Below are 13,432 nucleotides of genomic sequence, written 5' to 3' on the forward strand. Positions count from 1 at the left end.
GGTACACCGTCCAGATCCATGACCAATACCATCTAGAAGGACGAGAACGGCAGATACCTGGGAAGACCACCACTGGAAATCTTCCTCCAAGTCACTCACCATCCTGACTTGGAAACATATCGCTGTTCCTTCATTGTTGCGGTGTCAAAATCATGAATTCCCAACCTAACAGCACCGTGAGTGTACCTACACCTCAGGGACTACAGCAGTTCAAGGCTGCAGCTCATTACCACCTTCTCAAGAGCAACTAGGGATGGGCAATAAATGCTGGCTTAGCTGGCAACTCCCACATCCCATAAATGAATAAATAAAAAAGGCAGAAAACTAGAGACAAGTTCAAAATCCGATCAGCCATGATACTGAAGGGCTGAATGGCCTCCTCCTGGTATTGACCTTGTGACATACATAAACCTCCAACAGTATCTTTAACACGACAGTCAGTTGCAGGTGAAGGCATAGCCATATCCCAAACTCTGATCTGGAAATCAGAAGCAGTGCAAGAGTTCTGTGCTGCATGTTATGGACAGCCAGGCTGAAAGCCCATGTAGATAACATCTACTGTGATGCAATCTCCATGGCTCTTCACAGGGCTTTAGACCACCTAGACAACACAAACACCTATGTCAGGATGCTGTTCATCGACTATAGCTCAGCATTTAATACTATCATTCCCACATCCTGATTGAGAAGTTGTATAATCTGGGCCTCTGTACCTCCCTCTGTAATTGGATCCTTGACTTCCTAACCAGAAGACCACAGTCAGTGCGGATTGGTGATAACATATCCCCTTCACTGACGATCAACACCGGCGCACCTCAGGAGTGTGTGCTTAGCCACTGCTCTACTCTCTGTATACACATGACTGTGTGGCTAGGCATAGCTCAAATACCATCTACAAATTTGCTGACAATACAACCATTGTTGGTAGAATCTCTGGTGGTGATGAGAGGGCGTACAGGAGTGAGATATACCAACTAGTGGAATGGTGCCACAGCAACAACCTGGCACTCAACGTCAGTAAGACGAAAGAGCTGATTGTGGACTTCAGGAAGGGTAAGACGAAGTTGTACCATGGAGAGCATTCTGACAGGCTGCAGCACTGTCTGGTAAGCAGGGGCTACTGCACAGGACTGAAAGAAGCTGCAGAAGGTTGTAAATCTAGTCAGTTCCATCTTGGGCACTAGCCTACAAAGTACCCAGGATATCTTTAGGGAGCGATGTCTCAGAAAGGCAGCGTCCATTAACAAAGACATCTAGCACCCAGGGCATGCCCTTTTCTCACTGTTACCATCAAGTAGGAGGTACAGAAACCTGAAGACACGCACTCAGCAATTCAGGAACAGCTTCTTCCCCTCTGCCATCCGATTCCTAAATGGACTTTGAAGCTTTGGACACTACCTCACTTTTTTAATATACAGTATTTCTGTTTTTGAACATTTTTAACAATTTATTCAATATGTGTAATCTACTTGTTATGATGTTTTATTTTATTTACTATTATTATTTTTTTCTCTATCTGCTAGATTATGTATTGCATTGAACTGCTGCTAAGTTAACAAATTTCATATCACACACCAGTGAAAATAAACCTGATTCTGATTCACTCATCATCCTTCCTACAGTGTGGCAACCTGACCTATACACAATACTCCAACAGTGGCTTGATCACGGTTTTATAAACTGATACCATAGCTTCAATCAACACAGAAGCAGCTGGAGGAACTCAACGGGTCAGGCAGCATCGGTGGATGGAACTGCAGAGGCTTGTGGACATAGTTCAGCACATCACGGAAACCAGCCTCACCCCTATCGGCCCTGTCTATAATTCTTGCTGCACTGGTGAAGGAGCTAGCAAAATCAAAGTTCCCACCCATCCCAGACATTCTCTGTTCTCCACCTTCCCATTGGGCAGAAGACACATACCAACCACCTCAAGCACAGCTCCTACCTCACTGTTATGACTGCTGAATGGCCCCCTAACACAGTAAGATGGACTTGACCAAACAATTATTGTCTGTCTAACACTTTTTACAGCATTCTGTTATTGCTTTCCCTTGTACTAATCAAATGCACTGTATACTGAATTGATCTGTTTGGAGGGTAAGTTTTTCACTGCCCCTCAGTACAGGTGACAATGAAGGTTACAAGAGGATATAGACAGGCTGCAGAGTTGGGCAGAAAAACGGCAGATGGAGTTCAATCCGGACAAGTGTGAGGTGTTACATTTTGGAAGGACAAACCAGAAGACTGAGTACAGGATTAATGGTCAGTTACTTAAGAGTATGCATGAACAAAGGGACCTTGGGGTTCAAATCCATACATCCCTCAAGGTCACTGCACACGTTGATAGGGTGGTTAAGAAGGCCTATGGGATGCTAGGCTTCATTAACAGGGGGATTGAATTCAAGAGCAGAGAGGTCATGTTACAACTCTACAAATCTCTGGTGAGACTGCACTTAAAGAGTATTGTGTTCAATTCCGGTCACCTCATTATAGGAAGGATGTGGAAGCTATGGAGAGGGTGCGGAGGAGATTTACCAGGATGTTGCCTGGTTTGGAGAATAAGTCATATGAAGCAAGGTTAGCAGAGCTGGGACTTTTCTCTTTGGAGCGTAGAAGAATGACAGGGGACTTGACAGAGGTCTACAAGATTATGAGAGGCATAGATAGGGTGGATAGTCAGTACCTGTTTCCCTGGGCACCAATAGCAAACACCAGAGGGCATATGTACAAAATTAAGGGAGGGAAGTTTAGGGGAGACATCAAGGGTAAGTTTTTTTTTTATACAGAGGGTTGTGAGTGCCTGGAATGACTTGCCAGGGATTGTGGTGGAGGCTAAAACATTAGGGGTATTTAAGGAGCAAACACGAGGAAATCTGCAGATGCTGGAAATTCAAACAGCAACACACACAAAATGCTGGTAAACACAGCAGGCCAGGCAGCATCTATAAGGAGAAGCACTGTCGACGTTTCGGGCCGACCCTTCATCAGGGGTATTTAAGAGCCTCTTGGACAGGCACATGAATGAAAGAAAAGTGGAGGGCTATGGGGTAGTGTGGGTTTAGTACTTTTTTTGTTTAACGATTATATGGGTGGTGGGCTGAAGGGTCTGTACTGTGCTGTAGTGTTCTATGGTTCTAATGATAAACCCATTATTTACCAGTTTACAGTACATTTAGGCTTGAGACCATTCCTCTGGACTGCCAGATTCCCAGCATTTGCAATATCTATTATACCTTAACTTTTCTGCCCCTATATTCTATCCCCCAACTAATGTAGGTAACTATTCTCAGATGCTTCCTTCACCACCTTTTCCTGTACTGCCACCTTCAGGGGTTCTTGGAACCTTGATCCTCGGTGCTCCCTTCATGAATTATTGAAAGTGGTTGGCATTATCATAGAGTAAATCAGAGCACAACCTCGAGGCTGAAGGAGTTGTTAATCATGGCATCAGAGCAAAGTAGCACAGAAACAGGCCCTTCAGTCCATCACGCTGATTCGCACACTCAGTGAGGATCTGCTGGTGGCCTTCACGAAGGGGAAGTCTGGAAAACACTCAACAATCCCCGATGAGGGGTCGGGGCAGAAAGGGTGAGGAGCCTCAGGTTCCTAAACGTCAACATCTATCCTGGGCCCAACTTACTGATGCAATCACAAAGAAGGCACATCAGTGGCTCTACTTCACTAGGAATTTGAGATTTTGTACGTCACCAAGGACTCCAAAAAAGTGCCTATAAATGTAGAGTGGAGAGCATCTTGAAGGGTTGCATCAGTGTCTGGTATGGAGACTCCAATGCACAGGATGACAAGAGGCTGCTGTGGTTTGTAGATTCAGCCAAGTCCATCACAGGCACAACCATTCCCACCAAAAAGAACATCTTCAAGACGCGGTGCCTTAAGAAGTCAATATCCATCATTAAGGACCCTCACCATCTGGGATTAAGCCATCAGGGATGTGATGCACGAGCCTGAAGACTCACAACCTTTTAGGAACAGCTTCTTCCCCTTTGTTGGATAAAACTATGATAATAAACCTAATTCTGATCCATCCCCTACCCCCCACTCCCCATCTACACTAATCCCATTTGCCTGCATTAAATCCATAACCTTCTTTGCCTTGCTTGTACAAATGTTTAACTAAATGTCCCAGAAACCCACTCCAATTTGCCTATCACAACGTTAGGTTTACAGCAGACACAATCTTGCTGGCTCTCCACTCTGCTCTGGATTATCTGGACAACCAGAACAAGCTGCTGTTCACTGACTCAAAACTGTCAACCCCTCAGAACTTATCACCAAGCTACAAGACCTGTAATCCTCCTCTGCAATTGGCTCTTCGACTTCCTCATTGGAAGATCACAATCAGAAACCTCATCTCTTCCTCACTGACCACCAACACAGCAACTACGCAGGCCCATATGATTAACCGCTTCCTCTTCTCTCTCTATACCCATGAACATGAGGCTAAACACAGCTCCAAACTGCTATTTACAAATTCATCGATCACTCCACTGTTGCTGGCAGAATGGAATCATGGGTGGCTGTACAGGAGTGAAATAGATCAACCGGTTGATGGTGTCGCAAGAATCTCAATCTGAGTATCAGCCAAACCAAGACACTGCTTGTGACTTCAGGAAGGGGAAGTCAGGAGGACACACCAGTCCTTATTGAAGAATCAGCAGTGGAAAGAGTGAGCAGCTTCAAGTTCCTGGGTGTCAACATCTTGAAGGACTCATCCTTAGTCCATGGCAGATGCAACTATGAAAAAGGTGTAAACAACAACACACACAAAATGCTGGTGGAACACAGCAGGCCAGGCAGCATCTATAGGGAGAAGCGCTGTCAATGTTTCGGGCCGAGACCCTTCGTCAGGACTGACCGAAAGAAAAGATAGTAAGAGATTTGAAAGTAGTGGGGGGAGGGGGAAACGCGAAATGATAGGAGAAGACCGGAGGGGGTGGCCCTGACACATTTAGTTGTTTACCTGTTCTCCATCTCCCTTTGGTGTTCCCTTCCCCCCCTTTCTTTCTCCTGAGGCCTCCCGTCCCATGATCCTTTCCCTTCTCCAGCTCTGTATCACTTTCGCCAATCACCTTTCTAGCTCTTAACTTCATCCCACCCCCTCCGGTCTACTCCTATCATTTCGCATTTCCCCCTCCCCCCACTACTTTCAAATCTTTTACTATCTTTCCTTTCGGTTAGTCCTGACGAAGGGTCTCGGCCCGAAATGTCGACAGTGCTTCTCCTATAGATGCTGCCTGGCCTGCTGTGTTCCACCAGCATTTTGTGTGTGTTGTTGTTTGAATTTCCAGCATCTGCAGATTTCCTCGTGTTTGCTATGAAAAAGGTGTATATATCTTCTATATCTTCTTAGAAGATTCAGGATATTTGGCATGTCTTGCAGACTTCTACAGCTGTATAGTGAAGAGTATTCTGACTAGTTGCATCACAGCTGGCACTGAAACTCCAACGCACTCCAATATGAGACGGTGGACTCAGGCAATTCCATCCCAAGGACAGCTCTCCCCAGCACAGGATGTACACAAGAGGCAATGTCCATTACCACAGACCCCCAACATCTAGGCCGCACCCTCTTCTCAGTGCTGCCATCAGGCAGGAGGTACAGAAACCAAGACCCACTCGAGATTCAACAGCAGCTTCGTCCCACTGCTATCAGGTTCTTGAATCCACCTAAAAAACCCCGACACCTCCTCAGACAATATTTCCTATAACTTGCTTCAAAGTCGTTGTTATTGTTGTGATTCCATTGTGCAAGTTATGCATATGTTAACTTAAATTTATGTAAATTATGGTTTACACTTTATAATGTACTATACTGCAAAAAGCTAAGTTTCATGGTATTTATGCCCTGGGAATAAGTATGCCCATGACAATAAACTTTTTGTAGTGTAGGAAGGAGGTACAGGAGCCTCAGGTTCAAAAACAGTTATTACCCTTCAACCATCAGGCTCTTGAACCAAGGGGGATAATTTTACTCACCTCAGCTCTGAGTTGTTCCCACAGCCTATGGACTCAATTTCAAGGACTCCATCTCACGTTCTTGGTATTTATAGTTTATTTACTTATTATGGCATTCTCTTTTATATTTTTTTGTATTAGCACAGATTGTTGTTTTATGCACATTGGTTGTTAGTCCGTCTTGTGTGCTGTTTTTCATTGATTGTATACTGTTTCGTTTTATTTACCTGCAAGAAAATGAATCTCAGGGTGACATATATGTACTGAACATTTAGCTTCTATCAGAATCCACCAATTCTTCCAGCAATGCACTCCAGACATCAACCACTCATGCTCTCCTCAGATCCCCTTTAGAACCCCTCCCTCTCACTCTGAACCCCTATCAAGAATGTCAGGAAAACACTGCTATATTTTCCCTATTTCTCACACATGCATCTCCAGGTGTCTCTGTGTCAACACAAGAGGCCTGAAGTTGGCTTAGAGCTGCCCAAATCTGGACTCAGCTTGTCAAGGAATAATCACCCAAATATTTTTAATTTTTTTTAAACCGTCTGATAAGGCTGAATTACCAGCACTGACGTTTACACTCGGCCAAAGATAGAGTTTCTCCCTGTTGGAGTTTAATTGTTCCTAGTAATTTAATTCCTGATAGAAATATATAAAATTATGAGAGGCATTGATAAGATAAAGATATTCCTCCATACCCCAAGGTAGAAATGTCAAATAGAAGAGGGCAAAGAGTTAATTTTAAATAAGATTTACAAGGCATAGTTGTTTTTTTAAGAAACACAGAGAACAGGAGGTTCCTGGAATGCAAGAAGTAGAAAGTAGTGGACTGTGCAATATATCACAGGCACTTTCCACCCCACTATCAGTAGTATCACAGGAGGTGCAATATCCATCAACTCGCAGGTACCACAGTGCAGGAAGCAATCAAGAAAATTACAAGAGGTCCAGATACGGTCTCCAGAAATCCATCTCATAGGCAAAGTGGCAATTCCAGACAAAACTTGATCAAAGGAGGATGCTCGAGAGCCGTGGCAGGGCTTGAACACTATCACCTCTTTCAATAACAAATCAAACAACATTGGTGGCAATAGGGCTTCATTTCCAGATGAGCTCAGTGCTCGCTTTGACAGTCAAAACATCACCAACTCCCACAGTCTCCAGTACTCCTGTGATTCCAGTCCGAGGGCATTGTTCAGCAGGGTGAACCCACGGAAAGCATCCAGCCCAGATGGGTGGGATACCTGACCGAGTACAAAAGGCCTGTGCTGATCAATTGTTCACTGAGATCTTTAATCTCTCACTTTGGCAGTCCAAGGTACACACCTGCTTCAAACAGGGTTCAATTATACTGGTGCCTAAGAACGTGGTAACCTGCCTCAATGATTATCGTCCAGCAACACTTATATCCACAGTGATGACATGTTTTGGAAGGTTGGTGATGAATCATATCTACCCACTTGGATCTGCTCCAATTTGCCTACCAGAGCCACAGGTCCACAGCAGATGCCATTTCATTGCTCTTCACTCAATCCTAGAACATCTTGACAGCAAAGATGTGTACATCATGATGCTCTTTCTCGATTACAGCTTAGCATTCAATACTATCTATCATGCCCTCAAAATAATCAATTGCCTCAAATCCTCCTTGTGCAACTGGATCCTCATTTTATTTACTTGTGGACCCCAGTCAATTCAGATTGGCAGCAACACCTCCTCCACGATCTCCATCAGCACGGTACACCACAAGGCTGTGTGCTTCGACCCTTCTCTACTCACTTTACACTGAAGACTACATGGCTAAGCACAGCTCCAATGCCATATTTAAGTTTACTGACAACACCACTGTCATAGGCCAAATCAAAGGTGGTGACAAATCAGTATATAGGAGGGAAATTGAAAATCTGTATGAGTGGTACTACAACAACAATCTCTCACTCAATGTCAGCAAGACCAAGGACCTGACTACTGATCTCAGGGGGAGGAAATCTGGAGGTCCATGGGCTAGTCCTCACTGGGGGATCAGGTGGAGAAGGTCAGCAACTTCAAATTTCTTGGTGTTATAATTTCAGAGGATCTGTCCTGGGCCCAGCATGCAAGTTTGCAAAGATTCAACATGACATCTAAAACTTTGACAAACTTTTATAGTTGTGTGGTGGGGAGTATATTGACTGGCCACACCAGCACTTGGTATGGGTCACCAATGCCTTTGAATGGAAAATCCTACAAAACGTAGTAGTTATGGCCTAGTCCATCACGGGTCAAGCCCTCCCTACCTTGGAGCACATCTACACAGAACATTATCGCAGGAAAACAACATCCACCATCAAGGACCCCCACCACCAGGATATGCTTTCTTCTCACTGCTGCCATCTGGAAGAAGGTTCAGGAGTTTCAGGACTCAAACCACCAGATTCAGGAACAGTTACTACCCCTCAAACATTAGGTTCCTGAACCAGAAAGGATAACTTCAGTCGCCCCATTGCTGAACTGTTCCCACAACCTATGGACTCACGTTCAAGGACTTTTCATCTCATGTTCTCGATATTTATTGCTTACTTATTATTATATTTTTTATCTTTTTTTATTTTCACTGTTTGTTGTCTTTCACACACTGGTGTCTGCCCTGCTTGTGCAGTCTTTCATTGATTCTATTATGGTAATTGAGTATGCCTGCAAGAAAATTAATCTTGGGGTCGTATTGTTACGAATGTGCCACAACTCTGAGGGCCGAAGGGTACAAAGTCGCCCCCTCCTTTTTGAGAATTGCAAGATCACTATTAATTCGGGTCTGGGACCCAGGAAATGAGAGAGAGAGACACACGTAGAATCCACAAGGGTTTGGAATGTGTCCTGGCCTCAGCAAGACAAAGCCACGGATAACGGCCATTGTCTCTTGGAGACGGAATTCTGTATTGAGTACTGTACTATTCATTGAAGCCCTCGGGATGACCAGAGTGGGCTGGTTAAGGGATTGCATCATCCCAACCTGATTGACATCTGAAACCCCGTGAGTAAGGATAAAAGAGGGTCTGGGGAACAACCCCTTCAGATGTACCAGGAGAAACGCTAGAAATCCCGTGACAGCGTTTAATAGCGACAGCTGGTGGGGCTCGCGTGCGTCCTTTTCCCTTGCCTGGGAATTGGCCGGCTCGCCATGGAAGAACAGCTTTAGCTAAAGAAGAGGCCACACCAACGAAACACCAAGGATCGAAATCATAAAAAGGAAAAGCTGGCAAGTTTCTAAAAATCTCTCTCTTGACTCCAACCAAAGGCTGCAGCCTGAATGAACTGAGTGACTTTTATATTTCCATTGGACAATACATTATCCTCTAGACAACAATAGAGCTATTTCTTATTGATTATTATTATACCCGCACTTTTAGATTTAGTATTGACAACGTATATTATCTGTATGTTTGCATTGATATTATTTTTGTGTATTTTTATCAATAAATACTGTTAAAAATAGTACCATCAGACTTCAACGGACCTCTCTATCTTTGCTGGTAAGTGACCCAGTTACGGGGTTCGTAACAGTATCTTGTGACATCTATGTAATTTGATAATAAATTTACTTTGAACTTTGAGATCAGAGGCCTGAAGACCCACACCACCAGGTTCAAGAACAGCTATTTCAACTCTTCCAACTTTCACCTTCCTGCTTTATATATCATTCTCCCTTCCCTACCCACCCACCTTCCTCTTGTTTCACCTATCACCTAATAGTTTGTATTTATCCCCTCCCTTCTTAATCTGGCTTCTACCCCCTTTCTTTCCAACCCTGATGAAGGGTCACAGCCCAAACCATCAACCATTTATTTCCCTTCACAGATGTAGCCAGACTTGTCGAGTTTCCCCCATCATGTTGTGCGTCTTCCTCACGCTCTTCACTGAATGTTGGTACATTTGACAAAAATAAACCAATTTCAATAGAGGAAATGAGTTTCGGCAAAGATTGGCAACCCTGCATCTTTATTTCTTTGAGCATGACAATGAAAGGTGACCTCAAAGAAGTTCCACCAATGGATCTCTCTGACAGTAAAAATGAACTCTTGATCTACCCTGTCACGGATCTTGCACCTTCCTTATCTGCCTGCACTGCACTCCCTCTATCAGAAACTCCATATTCTGTTTACCTTGATGTTCTAATGGATGGAAAAACCGGTGCAGATGGCATGCAAACCAAAAGCTTTTCACTCTATCCCAGTACCTATGACAATAATAACCAACTACCTGATGACAAACAAGAGAAAATCTGCAGATGCTGAAAATCCAAGCAACACACACAAAATGCTGGAGGAACTCAGCAGGCCAGGCAGCATCAATGGAAGAAAATACAGTATACTCTTCAGGCTGAGACCGTTTGGCAGGACTGGAGAAAAAAAAGCTACCTGGTCTGCTAAGTTCCTCCAGCATGTTTTTTGTGTTGCTTGGATTTCCTGTTTCTGCAGAATTTTTCTTGTTGTGATTGGATTACTATACTGTGAAGTCTCTTCCAGGAATACCTACCCTGAAGAAGTTTAAATCTTCCCTTCAACAGGAGTTCAGTGAAACTCTTTCACTGCTTCCCCTCTGATCTCCGCTGCTCTCCGACTCTTCGACCACATGCTTACCCAGACCCGTTACTCTCTTTACTTCATCCCTCCCCCTCCCGGTTTCACCTAGTGTTGTTCACTCATGTTGTTTTAGCTTGTGTTTCTCTCGCCCCTCCCCCATCTTTTAAATCTACTCATCTTTTTTTCCTCCAATCCTGCCAAAGTGCCTTGACCTGAAAAGTTGACTGTACTTTTATCCCCCTCAATGCTGCCTGGTCTGCTGAGTTCCTCCAGCACTTTGTGTGTGTGACTACCTGACACTTGGGTTTGGCCAGAGTGAACTTATCCATTGTTATTAGTTGGTGGTACACCAATGTTGTCCATTAGTGTCCCAGGGTGAACAGGCAGTTAGGATTCAACCATATTGGTGGGTCTCGTGTAACATGTCGTCCAGACCAGGTAGAAAGTAGGTTTCTCATTCTGAAGGACATCGTGGCACTAGGTGTGTTTTCAGAAAAATCTGATTGTTTCATGGTCACTTAATAATAGTCATACAGCAGGGAAACAGCCCTACTCATCTATGCCAACCATCAAACACCCATTTACACCAATCCTGCATTAACCCCATTTTATTCTCCCCAGATTCCACACCTAGAGTGCGGAAAGAGTTTACCAGGATGTTGTCCGGACGTGGGGGCCCTCATGACAAGAAGAGATTGATTACACTAGTACTTGATTCCCTGGAATGTAGGAGTTTGAGGGGTGAACTGATAGCCCAACAGAGGCCCAACTGGTCCCTGCCTACTCTGCTACCCAGTGAACTAGTCCCATCTGCCTGCATTTGCCCCATAGCCCTCTAAACTTCTCCTATCCATATACTTATCAGATGTTTTTTTAAATGTTGCTAATGTGCTGGGCCTGCCTCATTCATTACTATTTCCAGCAGCTCATTCCAAATGTACACTAACCTTCGCGTGAAGAAACTGCACTGACGTCCCTTTAAATCTCTCACCTCTGACCTTAAACCTACGTCCCTTATATGAGCAGCCAACCCCATCTCTGGGAAAAAGACTATGTCCTTTCACCCTCTGGATAGTGGGTGCTAAATGTGTCTGGGAAAGAGGTTACACAGAGGCCCGACAAGGTAAAGACAAATTTGGATCCAATTTGACCGTAGGAATTCTCTATGTGCTTAACCACCAGGGTATCTGGAAGAGTAATCAGTAAAGCAAAGACACTGGATAACAAGATATTATTGTACAAGAGTACAAAGCCAGTTGTTTAACTTGACTCTGAGCAACTCTACTAGAGTCTGTAAACAGTACAGAAAGATGCCCTTCAACTCATCTAGACAATGCTAATCTGGTTTTCTACTTAATTCCATCTACCAGCACACAGACCATGTCTCTACAAACCCCTCCCAGCCACGTACCTATCCAAGCATCTCCTGTTACAATTGAACCCACATCTACCACTGCCAACAGCTCATTCCAACCTTCTAAGCAAGTCCCGCACCCTCATTCTCCTTAAATATTTCAGCTTTCATTCTAAACCCATGACCTCTAGTTCTAGTCTCAATGAACCAGAGGGGAAAAGCCAGCATGAGTTCACACTATCTATACCCTTCATGATTTTGTATTCCTCTAGCTCTTTCCTCATTCTCCTGGGCTCCAAGGAATGAAGTCCTACCAGAATCAACCTTTCCCTCGAACTCAGGTCCAAACCCCAGCAATATCCTTGTAAGTTTTCTCTGCACTCTTTCAGGCCTATTAATACATTCCCTGTAGGTAGATGGTCAGTACTACACATAGGACACACACAAAATGCTGGTGTAACACAGCAGGCCAGGCAGCATCTATAAGGAGAAGCACCGTCGACGTTTCGGACCCAGGGTCTCGGCCCGAAACATCGACAGTGCTTCTCCTTATAGATGCTGTCTGGTCTGCTGTGTTCCACCAGCATTTTGTGTGTGTTGTTTGAATTCCCAGCATCTGCAGATTTCCTCGTGTTTGCTCTTTAACTACACATAGGACTTCACCAACGTTTTTCCCAGGTTGTGCACAAATTCCTGTTAGATCATTAAGTAGATAAGAATGAAAGTTTAGTGACCAGGTTCTGGGTCTAGTTTTACTGGTTTAGTTGGGAGTTTGTGTAAAATTGCGTTCATGTTCTGGAGAACCATTCCGGTAATTATGCGCAAGTGCCTCATGTTGCAACAACTTCCAGTGCCTAGTGTAGTTGCACAGTAGAAGCAAACAACGAGGTTCTTGACTTCCACACTCCACCGTTTGTATTCCGAATCCGGTCACGTTTTGGAAAACTAAGCAATCTCGCCCTTACTTTGATGAAAGCACCGCGCCACCCTGGTGAACATTACAGAAACATCTTTCCCTGTTCATTCTCGTGTGAAGTGGAAAAAAATACAAGCGGCATTAAAACAGCACAGGGACAGAACCAAGTGAAGCTATCGTAGCAAGAGACACAGTAGCACCAGACAAAAAAAACAGGCTTCAACGCAAAGAAACAACAAAAATTACATACGACTCTCTACAAAGTTTCTAGTCACGACTTTGGAACCCCGTTACAATAGAATGATACGTTTTAAACTCGCGCATCGGACCTGATTCTATGCCGTTCAATACTGTTAATTTTCGTCTTCGTTTAAGAATATAATTTTTGCAGCAACACCGAATCGGTGCGGTACCTGGACGCGGAGGAGCGGCTGGGCGGCGGCGGCCGACCCGGGTCCCAATGGAAAGCTGGCTCGGGAGCGCGTGACCGCGCTGTAACAATCTAACGGGCGGGGATCCCGGGGGTGTTCCTGTTTCTGGGCGGAACAGAGAGCGGCATAGGACAAACCGCGGATGGGTCCGGCCACAAACCCCTGCGGTTCGGAGAAGGGAGAATCC

General features: G+C 44.5%; 1 protein-coding gene across 3 annotated transcripts in view; it reads right to left on the reverse strand.

Moving 5' to 3' along the window:
- The window catches only part of osbpl1a (oxysterol binding protein-like 1A), a 257,078-nt gene extending 243,724 nt beyond the window's left edge, over positions 1–13,354 (reverse strand). Inside the window, exons 1-2 of one of the 3 annotated variants that reach the window (XM_073045581.1) lie at positions 13,228–13,317; positions 6,001–6,206 (exon numbers count right to left, since the gene is read on the reverse strand). The gene's annotated coding sequence lies outside the window, so the exon portion shown is untranslated. Of the gene's footprint in view, positions 1–6,000; positions 6,207–13,227 lie in introns of all 3 variants that reach the window. The other 2 variants (XM_073045597.1, XM_073045588.1) reach the window with 2 other exon arrangements.
- Between the last annotated feature and the right edge of the window lie 78 nt (positions 13,355–13,432).

This window comes from Hemitrygon akajei, chromosome 1 (genome assembly GCF_048418815.1).
Source record: "Hemitrygon akajei chromosome 1, sHemAka1.3, whole genome shotgun sequence".
Lineage (NCBI taxonomy): Eukaryota > Metazoa > Chordata > Chondrichthyes > Myliobatiformes > Dasyatidae > Hemitrygon > Hemitrygon akajei.